This window comes from Cupressus sempervirens, chromosome 7 (genome assembly GCF_028749045.1).
Source record: "Cupressus sempervirens isolate cs-2001-9-10 chromosome 7, ASM2874904v1, whole genome shotgun sequence".
Classification (NCBI taxonomy): Eukaryota; Viridiplantae; Streptophyta; class Pinopsida; order Cupressales; family Cupressaceae; genus Cupressus; species Cupressus sempervirens.
In genome coordinates, this window is record NC_143124.1 from 684,742,676 (window position 1) to 684,762,267 (window position 19,592).

At 35.8% G+C, this 19,592-nt stretch overlaps 1 pseudogene across 1 annotated transcript; it reads right to left on the minus strand.

Moving 5' to 3' along the window:
- Positions 1–8,673: 8,673 nt before the first annotated feature.
- Positions 8,674–13,177, minus strand: LOC149548630 (cell division cycle 20.2, cofactor of APC complex-like; annotated as a pseudogene). The gene is made up of 6 exons (XR_016354036.1): positions 12,891–13,177; positions 12,530–12,791; positions 11,039–11,307; positions 10,370–10,942; positions 10,091–10,277; positions 8,674–9,805 (listed from the first exon to the last, which is right to left on the minus strand). The product of XR_016354036.1 is annotated as a cell division cycle 20.2, cofactor of APC complex-like (transcript).
- Between the last annotated feature and the right edge of the window lie 6,415 nt (positions 13,178–19,592).

A 19,592-nucleotide genomic window follows, 5' to 3' on the forward strand; every position in this document is an offset into this window, starting at 1 on the left:
GGGCATGCCCGCATTGCTTAATCTTCTTGCAACTTTATTTTGCGAGCAAGCGCTAGCCACTGATCTTGGGAGATCTGACGGTGCTCATAACACATGCTCTTTAAACCTCTGAGAATACCCACCATGATGTCACATGGATGTGTGTCATAAAAGCGCTTCCCTGCACTGTCAAAAAGTCTGATGAAGCTTAGAATGCGAGAAAGCAAGCACCAATTGAATCGCCAGCTCACCAGCCACCTGTCCAGCCTCTGCGGCCCATAAGAAGAACATGGACCCACCTGCCACACGACACAAAGGGGATTCCCTGCAATGTTTAAAGAGTGCTTGTCTTGATAATGCGGGAAAGTGCCCATCATAGATCTAAACTAGATCTGACATCGCGGAAAGTTGTAGGCCTGCGAAGAAAACAAAGAAATACACTAAAGTTTTAATCATTTAATTTTGTATTTCTTGGGCAATTAAATAATATTAAATATGGAAGGTGACCGTTGGGCGAGGCAAGCATTCAAAATTCGAATTTTGGTGGGAGGCAAAATGGATAACAGTAACTTACTCTAGGATTGTGACTCCAACAAAGAAAGAAACCCTCAAGGGATTGTAACTCGATGGCAATGCCTCTCCTCAATTATAGTATCCCTCCCTTCTGAGGGTGTTAAGGTTCCTTCATCCACTTAGACATGACTATATTTGCATTGAATATTAGCTTCCCAAGATTCATCAATAAATAGAATAAACGTTATTGTCATTATCAATATTCATTCATGCCAGTTATTTTATCTTCTTGATGTTTATATCAACTACTATTGCTAAAAAAAAAAAAAGTTTTCATGGAAAGAAGGATGTAATAGGATAAGTGGGAAAATAATTAGTTGAGAGATGGAGGGTTCATCCCTAGTGAAAGAGGCAATAGTTGAAACAAGCTCGAAGAATTAGTAGATGGGAAATAGATACCCCGTGAGTAGACATGGGCAGTATAACTATAAGAGATAAAAGTTTGAGTTGAAATTGATAACAAATAACTGCAAGAAGATTGTGCAGAGGTGTGTATAAAACGATGGGAAATGATCATGATATTGTAGGTATCAACAATGATGAAGATGGAATCAGGGAATTTCATCAAAAGATGGAAGATAGGAAATTGATGAAGATATCAAATCAATAGTTGGGTATATTTAGCACAAGTCTTTGCAAAAGCAGATGTGGAGGAAAATTCTAAATAGATTGAAAGGAGTATAATATAGAATAGTGCAATGAGAGGATAAGATTTTAATATGATAATCGATAAAATAAAAGAGAATGTCACTAGAGTTGTGGTGGTGGAAACAATAGAAGGAAGTTATGTAAAGACAAAAAGGGAATTGCAAAAAAGAAATTACAATTTATAAGTAGATGGATTACAAATTTTTTTTCTAGGATGTTCTAGAAATATCATGATGATGAGATCAAAAGGAGATGAATTTGTGGAAGGATGCAATAAAGAATATATTGGTCAGGTTAGATTGGGACAATACATAAAATTGTTGGAATGCAATAACTTATTTTGGATTGGAAGTAGTAGAAAAATTGGGAACACTTTCTTGAGAATGATATGTGTGAGAACGTAAAAACTAAAGATGATTTGGTGTCAGAGAAGGAAAAAGTGACAAATAATAGAAGTAAGAAATAAAATAAAGAAGAAATTGTAGAACAATTTTAAAGAAGTATAAGTTGAAATAAAGTCATGTAAATATGATGTTATATTGGTGGAAAAAGTTTTTATTTTAGGAGAGTGAAATGAATAATTAAATATAGAGCCTTTGGGCATAAGGAAAGATGGATGCATTTAACACTAAATTGGTCAAATGGTAGAAAATAGAGGAGCTATTAATTTAGGAAAAATAGGAGCAATAAATATAGGCAAGAGAGAAAATATTGATTCCAAAAACTTATGCATGCATTGAGAGTGTATTATGGTTGGCTTTCTAACCTAAAGTGTAATTATATTATAGAGTCCTTATTTGTAAACATTCTTTATGTCACAAATTACTCAAGGTGTCAGATGCAAGATCCTCTCATGTCTACAAGGAATGTTTACCAACCAAAAATATGTCTTTCCATTTGGTTTGTTTTTCAATTTATAAGTGTCTTTTCTAATCATTTTGGTATGTCCTAGTTGGATTTTTCTAACACTATATTCCATGAGAACTTAGATTAGCATATGTCAATAATGTATGCAGTACTGCATATCAATCAGAACATCTTGTGGTTTCAATTTAAACATTAAAAAAGCACTATAAGCATGCCCAAGTGTCCATTAATATTCTCTGTCACTTGGTTTTTGGCATGCCAAATCAACCAAGAGAGATATATGAGATGTGTGCTAGGATTTACAACACTTGAACAAAAAAATCATTTCAGAGGCATTTTTGGTCCCATAGAAAGCTCTCTTTAGCATTACATTAAGTTAGGAATGGCATTTGTCTTCTAGGTCAACTATAACTATTTTTTTCAAATATTAACTACATATAGATATTTGAATCATTTGTAGAGGGGCAAGGAGAGATCTCAAGGAGTAGGAAATGTCTAGCAAGCATAGAGAAGAATAAAAGAAATGATATTATAATTCTGATTGTGGAACATATATTTGAATTCAATTTCAATTATCATAAGATGTGTTGATATTTATTTAGTTGGATTGTATATATCTGTGTTGATGTTACATGTTTAGACCATCCTTAGTTGGTGATGCTACATGTTTAGACCATCCTTAATTGGACCCTCTACTGTGATTGCATCACAAGGCTCAGAAACTACTTTAGAAGATTTTTCTCAAATATTATGCACTTTACTATGAAACCTTAATTTTATTAATTTTAACATGATGAATACTAAATTTTTAATCAACCAATATTGGAAGGTAAACAACAAATCTAAATATGTGGTTCATTTTGGTATCACTAAGTATAATATTCTCTATAAAAAATGTTGCTCCTTAATCGAATGTAGTGCATTTGATTTCAATAATACTCTATGCACTCACCCTTGTTTTTTAGAGGTTTCAAATATGTTGCTTTCCAACGTTATTGAGTATTTTAGTTTCTACATCTAGGTGCCATTTACCAATTTTGTTGGATTCTTAATGAACCACTAGTATGAGGATGACATATTGTCTTTTAGGTTGTTTCATAGATTGGGTTTCCACTTGAATGATTTTCTTCTTACCCATGAGTATAGTGCATTATAGCATTTAGAAGATTGAAGCAAGTACATGGTAAATGTACGCCACCAGTTATGAAATTCCCTTGTGACATGCTATTACTTTGGCTAACCAAATGCTTTGACAGAAAATGGTTGTTCTTATAAGGCAATGTTTGTCTAATCAACACAATTCATTAAATTGAAATCATTAAAGAGATATTAAATCGCGTATTATCAAAAGATTATAGTACATATTATAATCAGATGATTATAGTATTAGCAATCCATTATGTTTTCTAGTGATGAGAGATAGATTGTAGAAGACACCATTTTAGTGCATGTACATTGTTTATAAGTTTTCTCACCAACTACTTAAATGCTTCGACTAGTTAGGTTGGAGCCATTTTCAATAGACTTGATCATTATTAGTTGAGAACATTGATTATAAGATCATTAGCCAATAAATAAATAATTAAAAATATATTAATATTTGTTAAGACTTTAAAATATGCCAATAAAATAAATAATATATAAAACAAACCGATATAAAAAACTATTAACATCATATTTATCTATATAAAGAAAAAAGATCAATAGACTTGATCATTATTAGTTGAGAACATTGATTATAAGATCATTAGCCAATAAATAAATTATCAAAAATATATTAATATTTGTTAAGACTTTAAAATACACCAATAAAATAAATAATATATAAAACAAACCAATATAAAAAACTATTAACATCATATTTATCTATGTAAAGAAAAAAGAATTATAGATTTGATTGTGTATTTTTTTGCATGTGGTTATCTATGTAGACATGCATGATTGTGGGGATGTATTCTAAGAGTTGCAATGGATTGTGAGTAAGAGTAAGATTTAATTTCATATTTTGAAAAAGATGGAAAAGGCCGATGTCTTGTAGCTTGGTGAGAAAAATGTAAACAATGAACATTGATCATTTTAAAAGTATTAATCAATATAAACCAAATAATATATTGCTAGAGGACAATATTCAAAAATAATAGTTTATTTTATATTTCAATATTATTTTAATCAAAAAATTTACCTCACTTTGTTACAATGTATTTCACATAAAATTCTAGCTACTTCAAGTAGTTCATCTTTTTAAGAACCCAAACAATTTTAGTAATTGTAATTATCTTCTATTTTTAATAGTATCTTATATATTTATTATTATATTATAGTAAAAATAAATATTTTATATTTATTAAAATTATCATTTAAAATTTAAAATTTAAAATTATTATAATATATTAACAAATATATGTGATCACATCCATTGGATCACCTACAATGCCATTGATTCTATTAATAAAACACAATAATATAAATTTATTCCAATAAATCTACCAAAATGTTCAAAATTAAGAAATGTAAAATGCTTTTAAATAAATATTTTTTCATGGTTAGAGTTTTTGCCAGTGGGAAATGGCTATGCAGTCAGATATTTAGATAACTTATCAAGGGGAGGCTTTTAAAGAAAAAGCTAAGCATAACAATTCCTGCTTGGTAAGTTATCTAAATGACTGCATAGTCATTGCCCAAAGACCTGAAAGTTTTTTCGCCACCTAAGAAACGAAGATAGTGCCATGAAGATTTACCTACTCTTTTCCCTCTATTGTATTGCATATATTTGATTCTTTTATAGGCATTTAGAAATGTCCATGAGCTTTAATAAAAAGAATGCTTTGTAATGTTTTCCTTTTGAAGTATGGGTATAAAAAATGCTGAGCTTTGTACATTCTGAAAATGGTCTTTTAACACTTCTTTTACCTTCGAAACTCCTTATTCTTCTTATTGATGTTAAGACTGTTTAAAAAACAATGGAGTTTTTGTTCTATGTACAGGTCACGGGTTTGTAGTTGATGTTTATGGAGGTTGTGATTTTTGTTCATACCTTTTTCACATATTTTCATAGGTTCTTCTTTCTCTACATATATTTAAAATACATATAAATTTGTGGCTTCATTTTGGGTTTTGAAATTCTGTTAACTCTGTTGTGTAAGTTGCAGCCCTGTATTACTGGGTTTTCTGTATCTTGCCAAACTGTGAGCTACAGTGGAATTTCTTTGTGAATCCTTCGGAGGATATAACAAAAAAAACTCGTGATTCATGTTGGCTCTATGAATTTAAAACTTATATTATATTCGTTGGGTTTTTGATAAGCACAATTCAAGCTTTTGTATATCTCAATGGCTTGAAGAGGGTTCCATTTTAGTACACTCACGGCCACAGTTTTAAAATTGTTTGCAGATTGAAAGCCATATAAACTAAATCCTAAGGTTTCAAGACTCGACATACTTCTCATGTTCTTCAAGCTTGCAGCTCTGAAATTTTATATACTCCTATAGTTGGACGCCTTGTTTTGACTTCCATGTATTGGGTCTTCACCGTCTTTGATGAATGTTCGCTGAAACATGCATTTTCTGTATATCTACAGCTTTCTAGCGAAGAATAACAAAGGAAAACCTATGATTACTCTGCTACAAGTTTGATCTCAAAGGCTTAATCCTTGACATATTTTTGCATTCACAAACCATGATGTAAGTCTTGATATTGATGTTACCATTTTTTACTTAATGAACATATATATTATTTGTCTCTTTGTGGAATGGCCTCTTCTCTTTATTCACCTGTGACCGTGACCTAGTTGCAATCTTCATTGTTGTGGCTCTACATGAGGGTTACATCTAAAAAAACAAATCTTGTGTACGAACCCCATGGTTTCAATTTACTTTGATGTATTGTAGCTTATAAACTTTGGTTGTTTGTATATGCATGTAGCATGTTGCAAACTATAGAATTTAATATGCTGATAGCACTACTCTAGATTTTAATATGTCGATGCCACTAATCTAGTATTTTTGTTAACTATTGTTGGACATAGATATCTATGTATCCGTACTTTGGCAATAGATATTATCCTCTGTCACTTACTCTCTCTTGTTATTGTTCTAATCTTTACCTCGACAACATTATAATGATTCATGCTGGATCCTATTCTTTTAGCTCAATCTCCTACCAGTTGCTCTGTGTGGATATTGCAGACATGCACAATTGTTTCCGAGTCTAACACACCTCTTGATGTAGCTGATTCTTCTGTTAAAATATCACTTTCCATAACGTGTATAATGTTACTTCCTTTGAATGGAACATCATTTTCATACCCTAAAAGTTTAAATGATTTAATTTTTATGGTCCTAAATTGCTTCATCAAATACTTTTGAGATTTTATTTTAGTACTGTTACTATATGCCCTCTCACCACGATGGTATAGTCATCTCATGACACCTTCATGTTCTATTATTCTTTCTTGAACATGTCGCTAATCTTTATGCATCATTTGCTTCTCATTTTGAATACGACTATTACATCTGATAGCATTGCTCTGAATATCATTGTGTCCTTAATGCTTTTGCGTCACTAAGATTTCTGTCACATTTAATTATGAGAGTCATGTCGAACCTTGTATGCATTCTGATTGTAGCACATGGCTGCTCTAATAATTTGCAACTAGTTTTGCGACCAACACAAGAAAACCACGTCTTTGTGACATTATTTATATCACTATCTTCATGAAACTATCATTGTGTTGTTTTTCGATTAATATCCTGTAACAATATATATATCTTGACAACTTGATTTTTGTACTTAACGTGCTTGCTGTTTGGCATAGTGTCCCTGTAGCTGACCTAAACAATATACCAATTAATCTATTTACGACAACCATTTGCCACATCTAACTATTCAAGTTTCTGCATTTTTATAATGAAGACCTCTGTATACCCCTGCTCTAACTTTGATTGCTCTTGTTGCTCTGTTTGTAGGCCGAAGTCTATAATAGCGATAAACTTGCAGTGCTAAAGGGTCTTCCATCCACTTCAGTTTCAAATATTGTCCTATCTATTCATCTTAGGTGTGGAGATGAATAATGGGGGTTACTGTTATGTTTGAAGTGCTGCAGAGATCATAGTAATATTGGCGATTCCCTGAAAATGTTGTGTTGCCATTTAAAGCTTACTATTGCTTTGAAATCTGAGTCATAATTATTTATGTAGAAGTTAAAACATTGACTAAGGTTAGAAATTGTATGGTTTCATTTGTATATCTGGTAGCAAAGAATTATGTTGTGAATTCAATATTTATATAGATGTCTAGTTCAGACTAAAATATTTCTGAGTACTATAATATGTAATCCAAATTGCCAAACTGCAATCTGAAACTTTCAATTAGATTTGCAATGTATGTTGACTCTTGCCTTTACAACATAGTTTCAGTATTCTTGATTAAAAATAAAAATTGCCAACTTCTTTCTGAGCCTTCGAGATAGGAAGCAAACTATTTGACAAAATATCTCAAAATAAAATTGGGCAAAATTTTATTTGAGGATATATTTTATGCGGAAACCCCAGGGGCAAAAACTCAGACTGGAAAAACCGCCTACAAGTATAACCAAAAAAACAACCATCCAAATGCATCCTACTCTAATCCACTGTGTTGCTTTTTGTACTAGGAAAATAATAAATATATATTATATATTATTCTTACTGTTCAATAGGCATAGGATTATTATAAATGTTGATGACAATGAAAAAAATTAGTAAAATAGTTAAATAAATTCAAAGACTACGATGCTTGATTGAAGTTGGGTTTTATTTGAAAAATGTAAAACCTTAGCTAGTTGGATTTGATTTCAAAATGCCTTAACAAGACTCACATCTAGAAATAAGTTATTCATACTCAAAGTAGTACGTAAAGTTACAGATGAAGACTTAATGTGAGGGAAATTAACTCCTAGAAATGTCCATGCAGACAGTGAGTACTTTAGTCTCAAGGAAATAAACACTTCCTGATACTCCCTCATCTAAGGCAGGGACTCCAGCTGCGTGTAGCACTTGTATTATCATTCTTCTTATCATAGCCTCTAGTTGTATTTCATGTGTAACCGCAGTCAAACTACTTCTCATAAATTCTGCTAAAGGAGCCAGATATATGTTTCCTCTTAAATATTATAAAATAATACTTTCCTCTAATTATTATTTTTCCCATAAACACAGAAGAGGACAATTTCACCCAGGCACTGTGACTAAAACAGCCAGGTTCAGGAAATCATTTAAAAGTTAATTATTAATGGCCTACTTGCAAAATCGTATATCAAATGAATGCATTGAGAATTTAGAGGTTAATTGTAAAATGCTTGAAACTAGTCCAGCAGTCCAGCAATCAATATGAATGCAGTGAGAATTTCAACTTAAGTGAGAAGTTGAACATAAGATTAGACAAAAGGAAAAAGACAAAAGGCTTCGACTTCCTCCACATAGGTGGCGTTTATAAACGCCAAGCGAAAAAATATACCTACTTCCATGGGTGCATTAAGTTACAAAATGAATAAATAAACAGATTCCATGAGGTACTAAAATATTACAATGGTTAAAATAAATCCAGAATGAAAGAGTTAAATAGCTTAGATGAGGTAGTAAAATATTAAAGTGCTTAAAATAAAACCAGAATGAAAGAGTTAAATAATATTGTAGTTAAACTTTGCCTAGAACATACCTAGGGTATATTAAATCCATTCCTGGCTGATACGGATAAATTCTCCCTTTACAAGAATATAGATTCGTTGAATATCAAACCAGATTTTTTATTAGAAGAATGTAATTGCTTCGCCTAACACAAATTGTTCCTCTCCTTGGATTCCCTTCTGTGGTTTGAGATCTAAAGTTGTTCTTGGCTGTAGAGAATAACTCATTTTCTGAGCACAAAACATTAGATACATGTCGGCTCCCAAACTCATTCCATAACAGCTATTTGAATTTTTAAGATGCATTCATAAACTGATTACTAATATCATTGATGCAACATGAATATGTCAAAATAGCTTCAATATACTAACTAGGTTAGATGCCCATAAGGATAAGCAAATGGTTGCAGAACTCACCTCTGAATAGTGAAATACAGGGACTTGCACCCCTTCACCAAAACCTAAAAGTACCTGTCCCTGCATCAGGTATTTGCATAAGGTTAGATGCCCATAAGGATCAGCAAATGGTTGCAGATCTCACCTCTGAACAGTGAAATACGGGGACTTGCACCACCATCCCCCCCCACCACCCAATTGAAAAAAAAACCCTCAAAAAGTACCCATCCCCGCACCAGGTGCTTGTGTATGCAAGTACCCTCACCTCCACCATTCTGCAACCACGCTGCTGCCAGGACGGATACTTGAATTTCTATTTGAATTTTGATTTTTGAATGTTACTCTTGGGTATGTACTATGTTCAAAGTTCAATGGTTCTGGTTAGTGTTGCAATTTTGTTGTGTCCAAGTATTTCAATTTGGTATGTCATATAGAAACATCATTTCATAATTAGTGTGTCAAGTTCTACATGTATAATATACGACATCCCCTGACCCTCTTGCTCCCTTCCCGCTGTCCCCCCACCATCCCTGCGCCATCCCGAAATTGAAGCCCTTTGTCCCCTTATCATGGAAACTTGTCCCAGCATCTGACGTACCCTAGTAGTGGTGTTACAGTGCCTCTGAATAATCTTATTATTTGCCTGTCCAAGATGCATGCGTAGCACGTATGCCTCGATACCTGGATACAGAAGCCATCTTAATAGATAATTTTTAGAGGCCTAGTTGTAACAAAGTTCCCGACAGAATTGAGCATAGATGTAACAAAAATATATGCTTATAAAAAAAACAATTAAGCCATAAAGAATGTAACGAATATATAAATTATAACAGAAAATAATTGAGCCATAACGAATATAGAATTTTTTGTTGCATCTATATCATAAATACTACTAAACTGAAAAAATGTCTTTATTTAACGACAGTAAAATATAGCAGAACCACAAGGAAAAAAATCCAGTATCACCTGAGGTTTAAATTTACTGTTCCATGGGATCGACAGACTACTACCGAATACGCATAAGACTACTATTGAGAATTCCCTCCGGCTCTTTAGTTTTAGTAGTCTTTGAGGTATCGGGAGTTCCAAATACATTCCAAAACCTTAGTGTCTTGTCTGCTCCAGCTGATGCAACAGTATGCCCATCTGGGCTCTAAAATGCAAAGTAGTGTGAGTTAGCATTAAACTAATTCAATCGAGACAGGAATGCAAACCTATCCATATGCCAATGTTGAGCATGCATACCTGTGCCAGATGCAAAACCCTAGAAGTATGGTCAGTAAGGTCTGCAATCTTTGACATAGATGGGTATTTCCATAATGTCAAGTGGTTCTCACTATGCCCGCGTGCACTCAAGAGCTCTTGGTCATGCCTATTCCACAACAATGCATTAACTAAAGAGTGGGTGTCAATGGTCTTTAGGCATGCTCCACTAACACTACTCCATAACTTAATGCATCGGTCTGCAAGATCTCCACCAGATGCCAAAAGATTGTGCTGGAAAGGGCACCATGCCAAGGCTGTAACTGCATCATAATGTTCATCCAACATGTGAAGATACTGTTTTATAACATTAGAGGATGACATGCTCTTGTCCCAGATATGAAGCAGGTTATCACTTTCCCCACTCGTAAGTTGCTGGCCAGAAAAGAACCATTTTAATCCACACTTTTCCTGCTCATGGCCTATGTATGTCTTGACATCTGAATTATGGATACGGACATCATGGAGTATTACATTGCTGTCCTCACCACCAGTTGCAAGAATACTGTCATTCCAAGAAAGTGAGCCTACACGGCCATGGTGACCTTTAAGGATCTCACCTGCATTCAATGTGATAAGGCTACCATGTAAATAAAGTTGCAATTGAGGACCCAAAAAACATTAAGACATCAAAGGTTTCATCATCCTTACCTGTCGATTAGATGTAGAATCCCATATCTTTATAGCAGAACTAGTAAATCAATGGCAATATGTTTTCCATTCAGTGCCCAATTAACACTGCTTATTGGACCATCATCATCACCTACAGTGAATAGCTCGGAAGAAATGCTCCTGTTTGCATCCCACAAGTAAACTGCATTGCCAAGAGCTATCGACAAAATATTGATTTCACTCCAATCCAGCAGATTCAAATGATTATCATGAACAAGATCTGGAGCATCTAATGTTCTATCTGCATGCTGCAGACAACCACACAAGAAATTCAAAAACTGCAATTAAGATAAAGCAACACAATTCTTATTAAGGCAGTTACTTAGAGAGTTGAATCCCTTAGAGGTATATAATTATGTTCTTGAATCCTTAGCAACCTATAAAAATTGTGATATTGCTATCAGGATTTAACTGTGTAGTTTTTGAGTCAAATTCATTGACTCATGTTTTATGAGTAGTGATTCACACAAATCCATTTCTCATGACAATAACTGGAACACTTAGCATTCATCGGATCTAGGTGATGCTCATAGAGGTGAAGCATCAGGACTTCCTGGGAGATCACCCATCCCAGTACCACTTCAGCTCAAGTGCGCTTAACTATGGAGTTTCCTCTATGTGAAGCACTAGGATTTCCTAAGAGGTCACCAATCCCAGTACTACTCCAGTTCGATTGCGCTTAACTACAGAGTTTCCATAGTTAAGCGCAATCGAGCTGGAGTAGTATTGGGAGGGGTGACCTCTCGGGAAGTCCTGGTGCTTCACCTCCGTGAGCATCATCTAAATCCAATGAGCACTAAGTGTTCCATTTACTGTCATGCGAGATGCGTTTGTGTGAATCACTACTCATGAAATACAAGTCAATGAGTTTGACTCTAAAACTACATAGTTAAATCCTGATAGCAATATCACAATCTGACTTGCTGTGGAAAAATATCTCCTACTTATCAACCTATAAAAGATCTTATCACAATATAGAATTTGGCCAATCCTTGGAATACAAAAGCACCAAATCTAATGCTCGTAGTCTGTAATTCCAGAGGACGTCTTAATCCTTAGCAGCTAAGCCCCATTACACTTAATGAGCTAGGTGATCTTCCAACAAATTAAAGTGATCAATCATAAAGGCCGGGTCAGCGTTTACAGTAGCAACTGAAATTGAGATGTCTTGGAAAAACAAATTATATAAAAGCCTGAGTCCTCATTCTATACAAACCTTCTAGGACTGGCCCGGGAGCCTTAACCTAATTGGATCTACAACTTTATCACGTCATCAAACAATCCTTAACTAATTAGATGGTCGATTCGTTCTAAACCTGGAGTAAGATCTCAAAATTATCACAAAACAACAAAGTGAATGACAATAACAAGCGAATTGGGCGATCAATTTATACATTGAACAAACCCTAAGCGTGCCTAAGATTCAATAGTTAAAAACCCTATAGTATTCAAAAAGAGAATAACTCTTACTTGAGGTATGTAACGCCTCTGTGATCTGCTAGTTCTGGGGCCGTTAGCTTCAGAATAGATGGATTGCAATCCCTGTGCAGATGGCTTCTTACCAAAACTCAAAATTCTTGACATATTAGTAGAGTCCATCACCAAGCTACCCCACTTGCTCTCTGTCATATTCTTCCATGGAGAGCGTATTTCCAATGATATTACTTTTATTTACCAGATACCGAACCCAATCAAAATCTATGGGTTTTCTATTTGCAATGAATCTGTCCGCCTGGAACGACAAACCAATGATGATCTGAACACGAACAAAAAAAAAAACCTAAAAAGTGCTGTATTTCTATCAGGAACAAAAGGGAAATGTAATACTGACATTTTGTATTGGAGTTGGTAATTTCTTTCGCAGAGGACGGGTGATCTGAGGCCTTCTGGAAATAGTTTTGATGCTCGGTGTTTGAGGTGACCCGAAATCCTTCTTCATTGTATTGAATTGAAATAAAGCCTGTAATTCACAACACCAGAACAAAACACAAAACCAAGAAAACCCAAACACATGCAAGATAGTAAAACATAAATAAAGATAAGTTACAATACACAAGTAGTCAATGTTGCTGTATGTTAATGAGGAAATTGAAGAGCAACAGGCTAGAGTCCAGCAGCCTTATAGTTTAGCATAAGCCTGCAACAACCGAATTTGAAATCAGTCGGTTAAAAGAAAAGAGAGTATATGAGAGGATTACAATATCGAAGCGCGAGGGTTGTTTTTGAATTAAATGCAGTCAAAACTAGGGGGCTGGACCTTAGACAATCAAACTGATCAACTACCAACAGTACCAACAACCAAAACTACCCCCTACTACTTAATAAAACAAAAACATAGTTCGCAAGCATAATTAAAAGAGTATCAACAGGCCTGACATACATACTACTTGTATTAAAACTAGAAAAGCTATTGAAATATATGAACAAAAGCATAACAGCCTTAAAACCAGCCCAGTTCAACAACCAGTAGAAAAACAACATAGAAAACTAGAAGGAGAGAGCCATTAAGGCTTCTTAGTCTCCTTCCTCCCCAGGAGAATGTTTGCCCAATCTTCCGCAAGGAAGTCAAACAGCATTTTGGAGTCCTCCTTTGCTAGATCTCCCTTCGTGTCTTTTAGCAAGTTAAGTGTGGTGGCAGTAACATGTGTTATTTTGACAATGAACTATGTCAACAAGTGCATTCTTTCTTCCAGCACATGAATTCTTTCTCACACCTCATTGCCAGCCTTCTTCTTGATCTCCATGTTGACCTCCTACATGTCACTAGGAAAATTGTTCGCCTGCACCATAGTAACACTCTACACAATCGGGGGGTTAGCGTTAACCTTGAAAAAAGCCCTAACAGAGGAGGAAATCGTTATAGGGGAGGGCACTCTATCCACCATTTCGAGGAACTAGTCCCAAGTTAAGTCCACACACTCCAACTCAATGGTGGCCGAAACATGCGACACCTCCTTCTCCTTCATCCCCTCTCTCGAGCCAAACCAAGAAGAATCCAAAACCTCCTCTTCCTCCTCTATTCTCCCCTCCCCAAAATTCGACATCTTCTCTTTTATCCTCCATTTGGGACGGTCCACGTCTTCTGAATTCGACACCTCCTCTTGTGAGGCCCCAGCTTTCAGTTTCCTCTTAGCATTGGACTTTGCTATCCTTGCCGACCTCCTCCTACCCCCTATCCCCTCCTCCTCGACTCCTCTGGTTCCTTCTCTTTTCCTTTATCCTGTCTCCCATTTTTCCCGAGGGGTGGGCTTCAATTCAATATGGGACCTGTTAGGTATAGGTTGTGGGGTAGGGGCTTTGGGACCCGTGATCTTAAGGGGAACCAGTTAGGGTCGAGGGTTGGGATGGGCATGAATATCAATCTCCACAATCCTAGGGGGGGGACCAAGGCAAGATGAAATCGGTACAGCCAGAACAGTAACCCTTGATGTAAAATGGTAAAATTAACACCCTTCCTCATTTGTTCATTTACATCAATAACTATATCCACTAAATCATGCAACAAAAAGAACATAATGGAAATTAAATCACGGTGGTGAAAATGATTTAGGAGGGGAAAGTGGTAGTAATAACAAACATCATGCCTCTCTTCTAGAGTTAGGTACTTAATCAACATCAAACAAACCTCATTCCATGGCTTAGGGAGCCTCTCCCACATAAAACCACCTCTATGCCAAATAGGTTCCTCCCCATCCAAGAAGAAGCACTACAGACTTGCTTCATCGGCCACCCTTGTCACATTTTTCCATTTCCTTCCCTTCATAGCCAAACCTGTCACCAAAGAAATGACTTCCTCAGAGATGTGAAATAAAATGCCATTTATTGTGACTCTTTGGTCCTCCTAGGAATTGACAAACTGTAAGGAACAATTTTTATCATGCCCATCCAGTGCCTCCATAAACGGAATGAAACCACCTTCCTTCAGCATGTACCACACCAATGGCTTCCTCACATTCTCCTCTATCATGGACAGCTCAATACACATAACGTTGCCACGCATCTCTACAATATTACCTAAACCTCTCTTCTCCTTCAGAACCTAGGAGCACTTGCTAAGAATGACTTCACACTTAGGCAAAAAACTAATATCCCTTAAGTGAACATAGTGACCATTATTGTTAGTAATTATAATAGCACCCCTTGTAGAAATTAATGTCACATGTTGACTACCTCTATTTTTCTCCCAATCTTTTCCATCATTCCCAACACACACTAACCATTTAAAATTTAAGCCTTTTCTTGTCCTAGTGTACGAGAACATGCATAGGAAAATCATTAAAAAACCTTTCTTCTCAAACTTCAAAATTCTTTCTTTTTTAGGCCATGCAAATTTATTATTACCAGTACCATTTCCTTTACTCCTAACCATCTATCATTCATCACTTGGTCCTATCCGCCAACTCAGTAGCATGTCACAAAAATTTAAAATAATTCTCCAGCTAGGAATCATCATGCTTAATTTTCTGATTCACTAAATCTCTTACCAAATTTGGCAAGACATTAAATTCCCTCCAACATCTTCATCCCTTTGCATCTAGGCCTAACACCGCCATACCATCTACCACACTATTTCCCTCTCGAAAAATATGATTCAAATCGAACCTATTTAATATAACTAATAAGTGTCTAATGTCTTCTATCATACATTTAATGGCCCATCCTTCCCTCATGTTACCTTTAATAGTTTCTATGATGATTTTTGAATCACCTTCAATCTCCACATTTCTCCATCTCACACTTATCACTAATTTTAAACCCCAATAAAGAGCCATCACTTCTGCAGTATTGTTAGACACTTTCCCTAGCTATCCATAATAGGCTAACAACATCCTGCCCTTGCTATCCTTGACCATCCCTCGTCTCATCGAGCCCTCTTTTCTAGTAGAACCATTAGAATTGAGCTTAACCCAATTCGTAAGCAAGGGTTTCCATCATGTCCTTTTCCTTGCCAACAAATTGGAATTATCTGTCTCCATTATCCCTTCCTCCAAGTTCTAGCCCTTGGCCACTCTAACCTCGAGCATGCTAGGGGGGAATGTTGGTTTTCTCCACTTGCTACAACTCATATTCTCAACCATAAGTTTGTATATTTTATAAAAAACAACCTTTTTTCATTGTTGAACACCTTGTTATTTCTCTCCTTCCAAATATCCCAACAGACTTGGGGGGGGGGGGGATGACCTTCCACAAACTAACAAGGAGGGGATGGGCAAAGGGGCATTGCCAATTCTCCACAAATTGCACCATATCCTTATTAAACACCAAGTTCACCTCTAGGTTCTGTAAAAGTCTCCCCCACATATTAGAAGCATAACTACAATGAAGGAACAAGTGTGTAATATTCTCCTCCTCCTTCTTACACAAGTAGCATCTATTGGATAATTGAAATCCTCGTTTCATAAGGTTATCAATAGTGAGAATTTTCCCAGGGATGGTGGTCCACCAGAATATATTAATCTTTGGGATTAAATGATTGAACCATATATTCCCCTAGTGATTAGGTTCCAAAGTTTTATCAAACATTAGTTTGTAGGCAGATTTAATAAAGAACTCCCCTGTCAAAGTGGCCTTCCAAATGAACTCATCATTCTGATCCATTCCCAGTATTTTGTACCCTTCTAGCAAAACATTTAGCTCTTCTATTAGGTCCCCTCCAACCAAAGCATTATGTTGTAACTACACCTTTTTCCACTTTCTCCTTGGGCCAATAAAATCAACAACTATTCCTCCCCCATGCTCTTGGAGGTGGTTCCAAAAGGACCGATACTTTGTTCTTGTTAATGGTTTCTCAGTAAGCCACAAATCCTCCCAAAATTTAATTTGATTACCATTGCCCACCAACCATCTTACACCATCTTTCAAAATGATTCTATTTTTCACAATATTTCCCCAAATCTTAGATCCCATAGGGAGATCATTTCTCTAGGTGTAGTGAGAGAATTTCAAATTCCCCAGGTACTTGGCTTTCATAATATTGCACCAATTGGCTACCTCCTTCATCAGGTTCCACCCCATCTTTTTGAGAAGCACATTATTCAAATCAACTATCTTCCTTACTCCCAAGCCTCCTCTACTTTTAGGTTTACACACCGTATCCCAATTTACCAAACTAGCATATTCTTCTCACTTCCTCCCAACCAAAGGAAGTTACATTGTATTTTCTCCAATTTCTCTGCCATACACTGAGTAATTTTGAATAGCAATAGGAAATATACAGGTAAACCCTAGAGGGAGGAAATTAGAAGTTGAAGCTTACCAGCACTACTTAGAGTTTTTCCTTTCCACCCAATCAACTTCTTTTCCATCCTCTCCAGAATGCAATTTCAAAAGTTGTTACTTACCTCTTTCACCATCAAGGGGAGGCTGAGATATGTGTCAGGTAATATTGTAGTATTACACCCCAAAATACTCACTATTCTTTATTGTATGTCGAAGGGGTGTTGAAGAAGAACACCTTACTTTAGTCCAAATTAATTTTTTGTCTCACATTGACTGCATATATCTCCAGCACAGACTTCCAAGCTCTAGCTTCACCCACCAAGGACTCCCCACTAAGGAAGGTGTCATCCACAAACTATTGGATCACCTCTGGTGGAAGTGTGGATGCAAGCTTAATATCTTTAATCACCCCCCCTTCCATCTTTCTCAAGAACGCCCTTCCCAGGACTTCAACAACCATGATAAACAAATAGGGAGAGATAGGTTCACCTTGTTTTAGTCCCCTCTCCTTGCAAAAATATCCCCCAAGATGAACCATTCACCATCACCAAGTAGCTAACAATTTCAACCATCAATTTAACCATCCTTGTAATCTTTTGACTAAAACCAATTTTACCCATAGCTTCATATAGGAAAATCTAGTTAATCCTATCACAAGCTATAGAGATGTCAAGTTTCAAAGTCATACTTGAATTACCACTCTTCTCCATTGAGTTCAAAACTTCATGAGTTGTTATAGTAGCATCAAGGATTTGGCATCTCGAGACAAACCCATTTTGGGTTTTCCCAATGAATTTATGCAGCAGCAATTTTAATCTGTTCACCAAAATTTTAGAGAAAATCTTATAAGTAGTGTTACAATGGCTAATCGACCTCAAATTAGAGAGGACCCCTAGGTCTTTAACCTTCAGGATCAAGGCAATAAACATTTTAGTAAGTTGCCTAAGAAGTTTCCTAGTTCTGAAAAAGTCACGAGCCGCTCGGAGGAGATCCAACTTAATAACATCCCAAAAGTACTGGAAGAATCAGAGGGAAACCGTCGAGTCCCAGAGATTTATAGGCTTTCATAGAGAAGATAGCTTTGTGGACTTCCTCCTCAGTGACCAACTATGCAAGTTCCTCATTTTCTTCAACCGAGATCATAGTGGGCATGGAATTAATTGGCCATCGTCTATCCTCTTCCCTAATATTTCTTTGCTCTTCTAGATAAGAGTTCTTGAAATAAGTAGTCACCCAGTTTCCTATATCTTTAGTTTTAGTCAATTTCACATTGTTATCATCTTTGACATTACCGATAGTGTTTCTCCTTTTATGGATTGAGGCCAATCTATGAAAAAACACAATATTCCTATCACCCACCTTGAGCCATAACACCCTAGATCTCTACTTCTAGGTCTCCTCTCTAATCATCATTTCCTTCCAAACCTTTCTACATTTATCCTCCTCTTGAGTCATATTTTCCGATGTGATTCCTTCCCCCATAGCTTTTTGAAGCTCTTATAACTTTTCTTCTACCTCTGCCTTAGTCTTAAAGATATCACCAAAATATCTTTTCTTCTAGAGCCACACATTTCTTCTAACATTCTCCAGTTTAGTAGAAAGTCTATTTCCACATAGATCCCTAGAACTAAAAGCAGGATGGGATTGCCACATAATTTCATATCTAAAAAGTCTTGGGCCCCCTTGGAACTCTTCTTTCCAATTAAAAAAGATGGGAGCATGATCTGAGACCATCCTGGGTAATCCCATGAGAGAGGATGAAGTTAGGCCCTCCCAACCAACCAGAACCAAAAGTCTATCCAATTTGACTTGGATAAGGTTAACTTCCTTCCTATTGTTCGACCACGTGAACTTCACTCCACACATCTCCATATCCAATAATTCATTTTTATTAATGAATTCAGCCAAATCCTTCATATTGTCATTAAAATCTACCATTCCTCATCCCTTCTCTGATGGGTACAGAGGTGAGCTGAAATCTCCTATACAAAAAGTATTTTTATTGCGAGAGAGAAAGATTTACAACTCCTCCCAAAGACAATATCTTCCTTGCCTAGTATTAGGTGCGTACACATTGACCATATTCCATATCTTATCACCCTTCTTATGTTCAGTAATTAGATAGTATCTAGAACAGTGAATTAAACTTCCTTTACTAGCACTTGAGTTCTAGAAAGTAGCCACACCTCCTGACACCCCTATTGGAAATATTCAAAACTATGCTAAGTTATTGAGAGGGGAGGGGTAAATTAGTAACTTCTAAAACTTTAATTCTTAATCCAATAAATCAATTGACACTTAATTCATCACATAT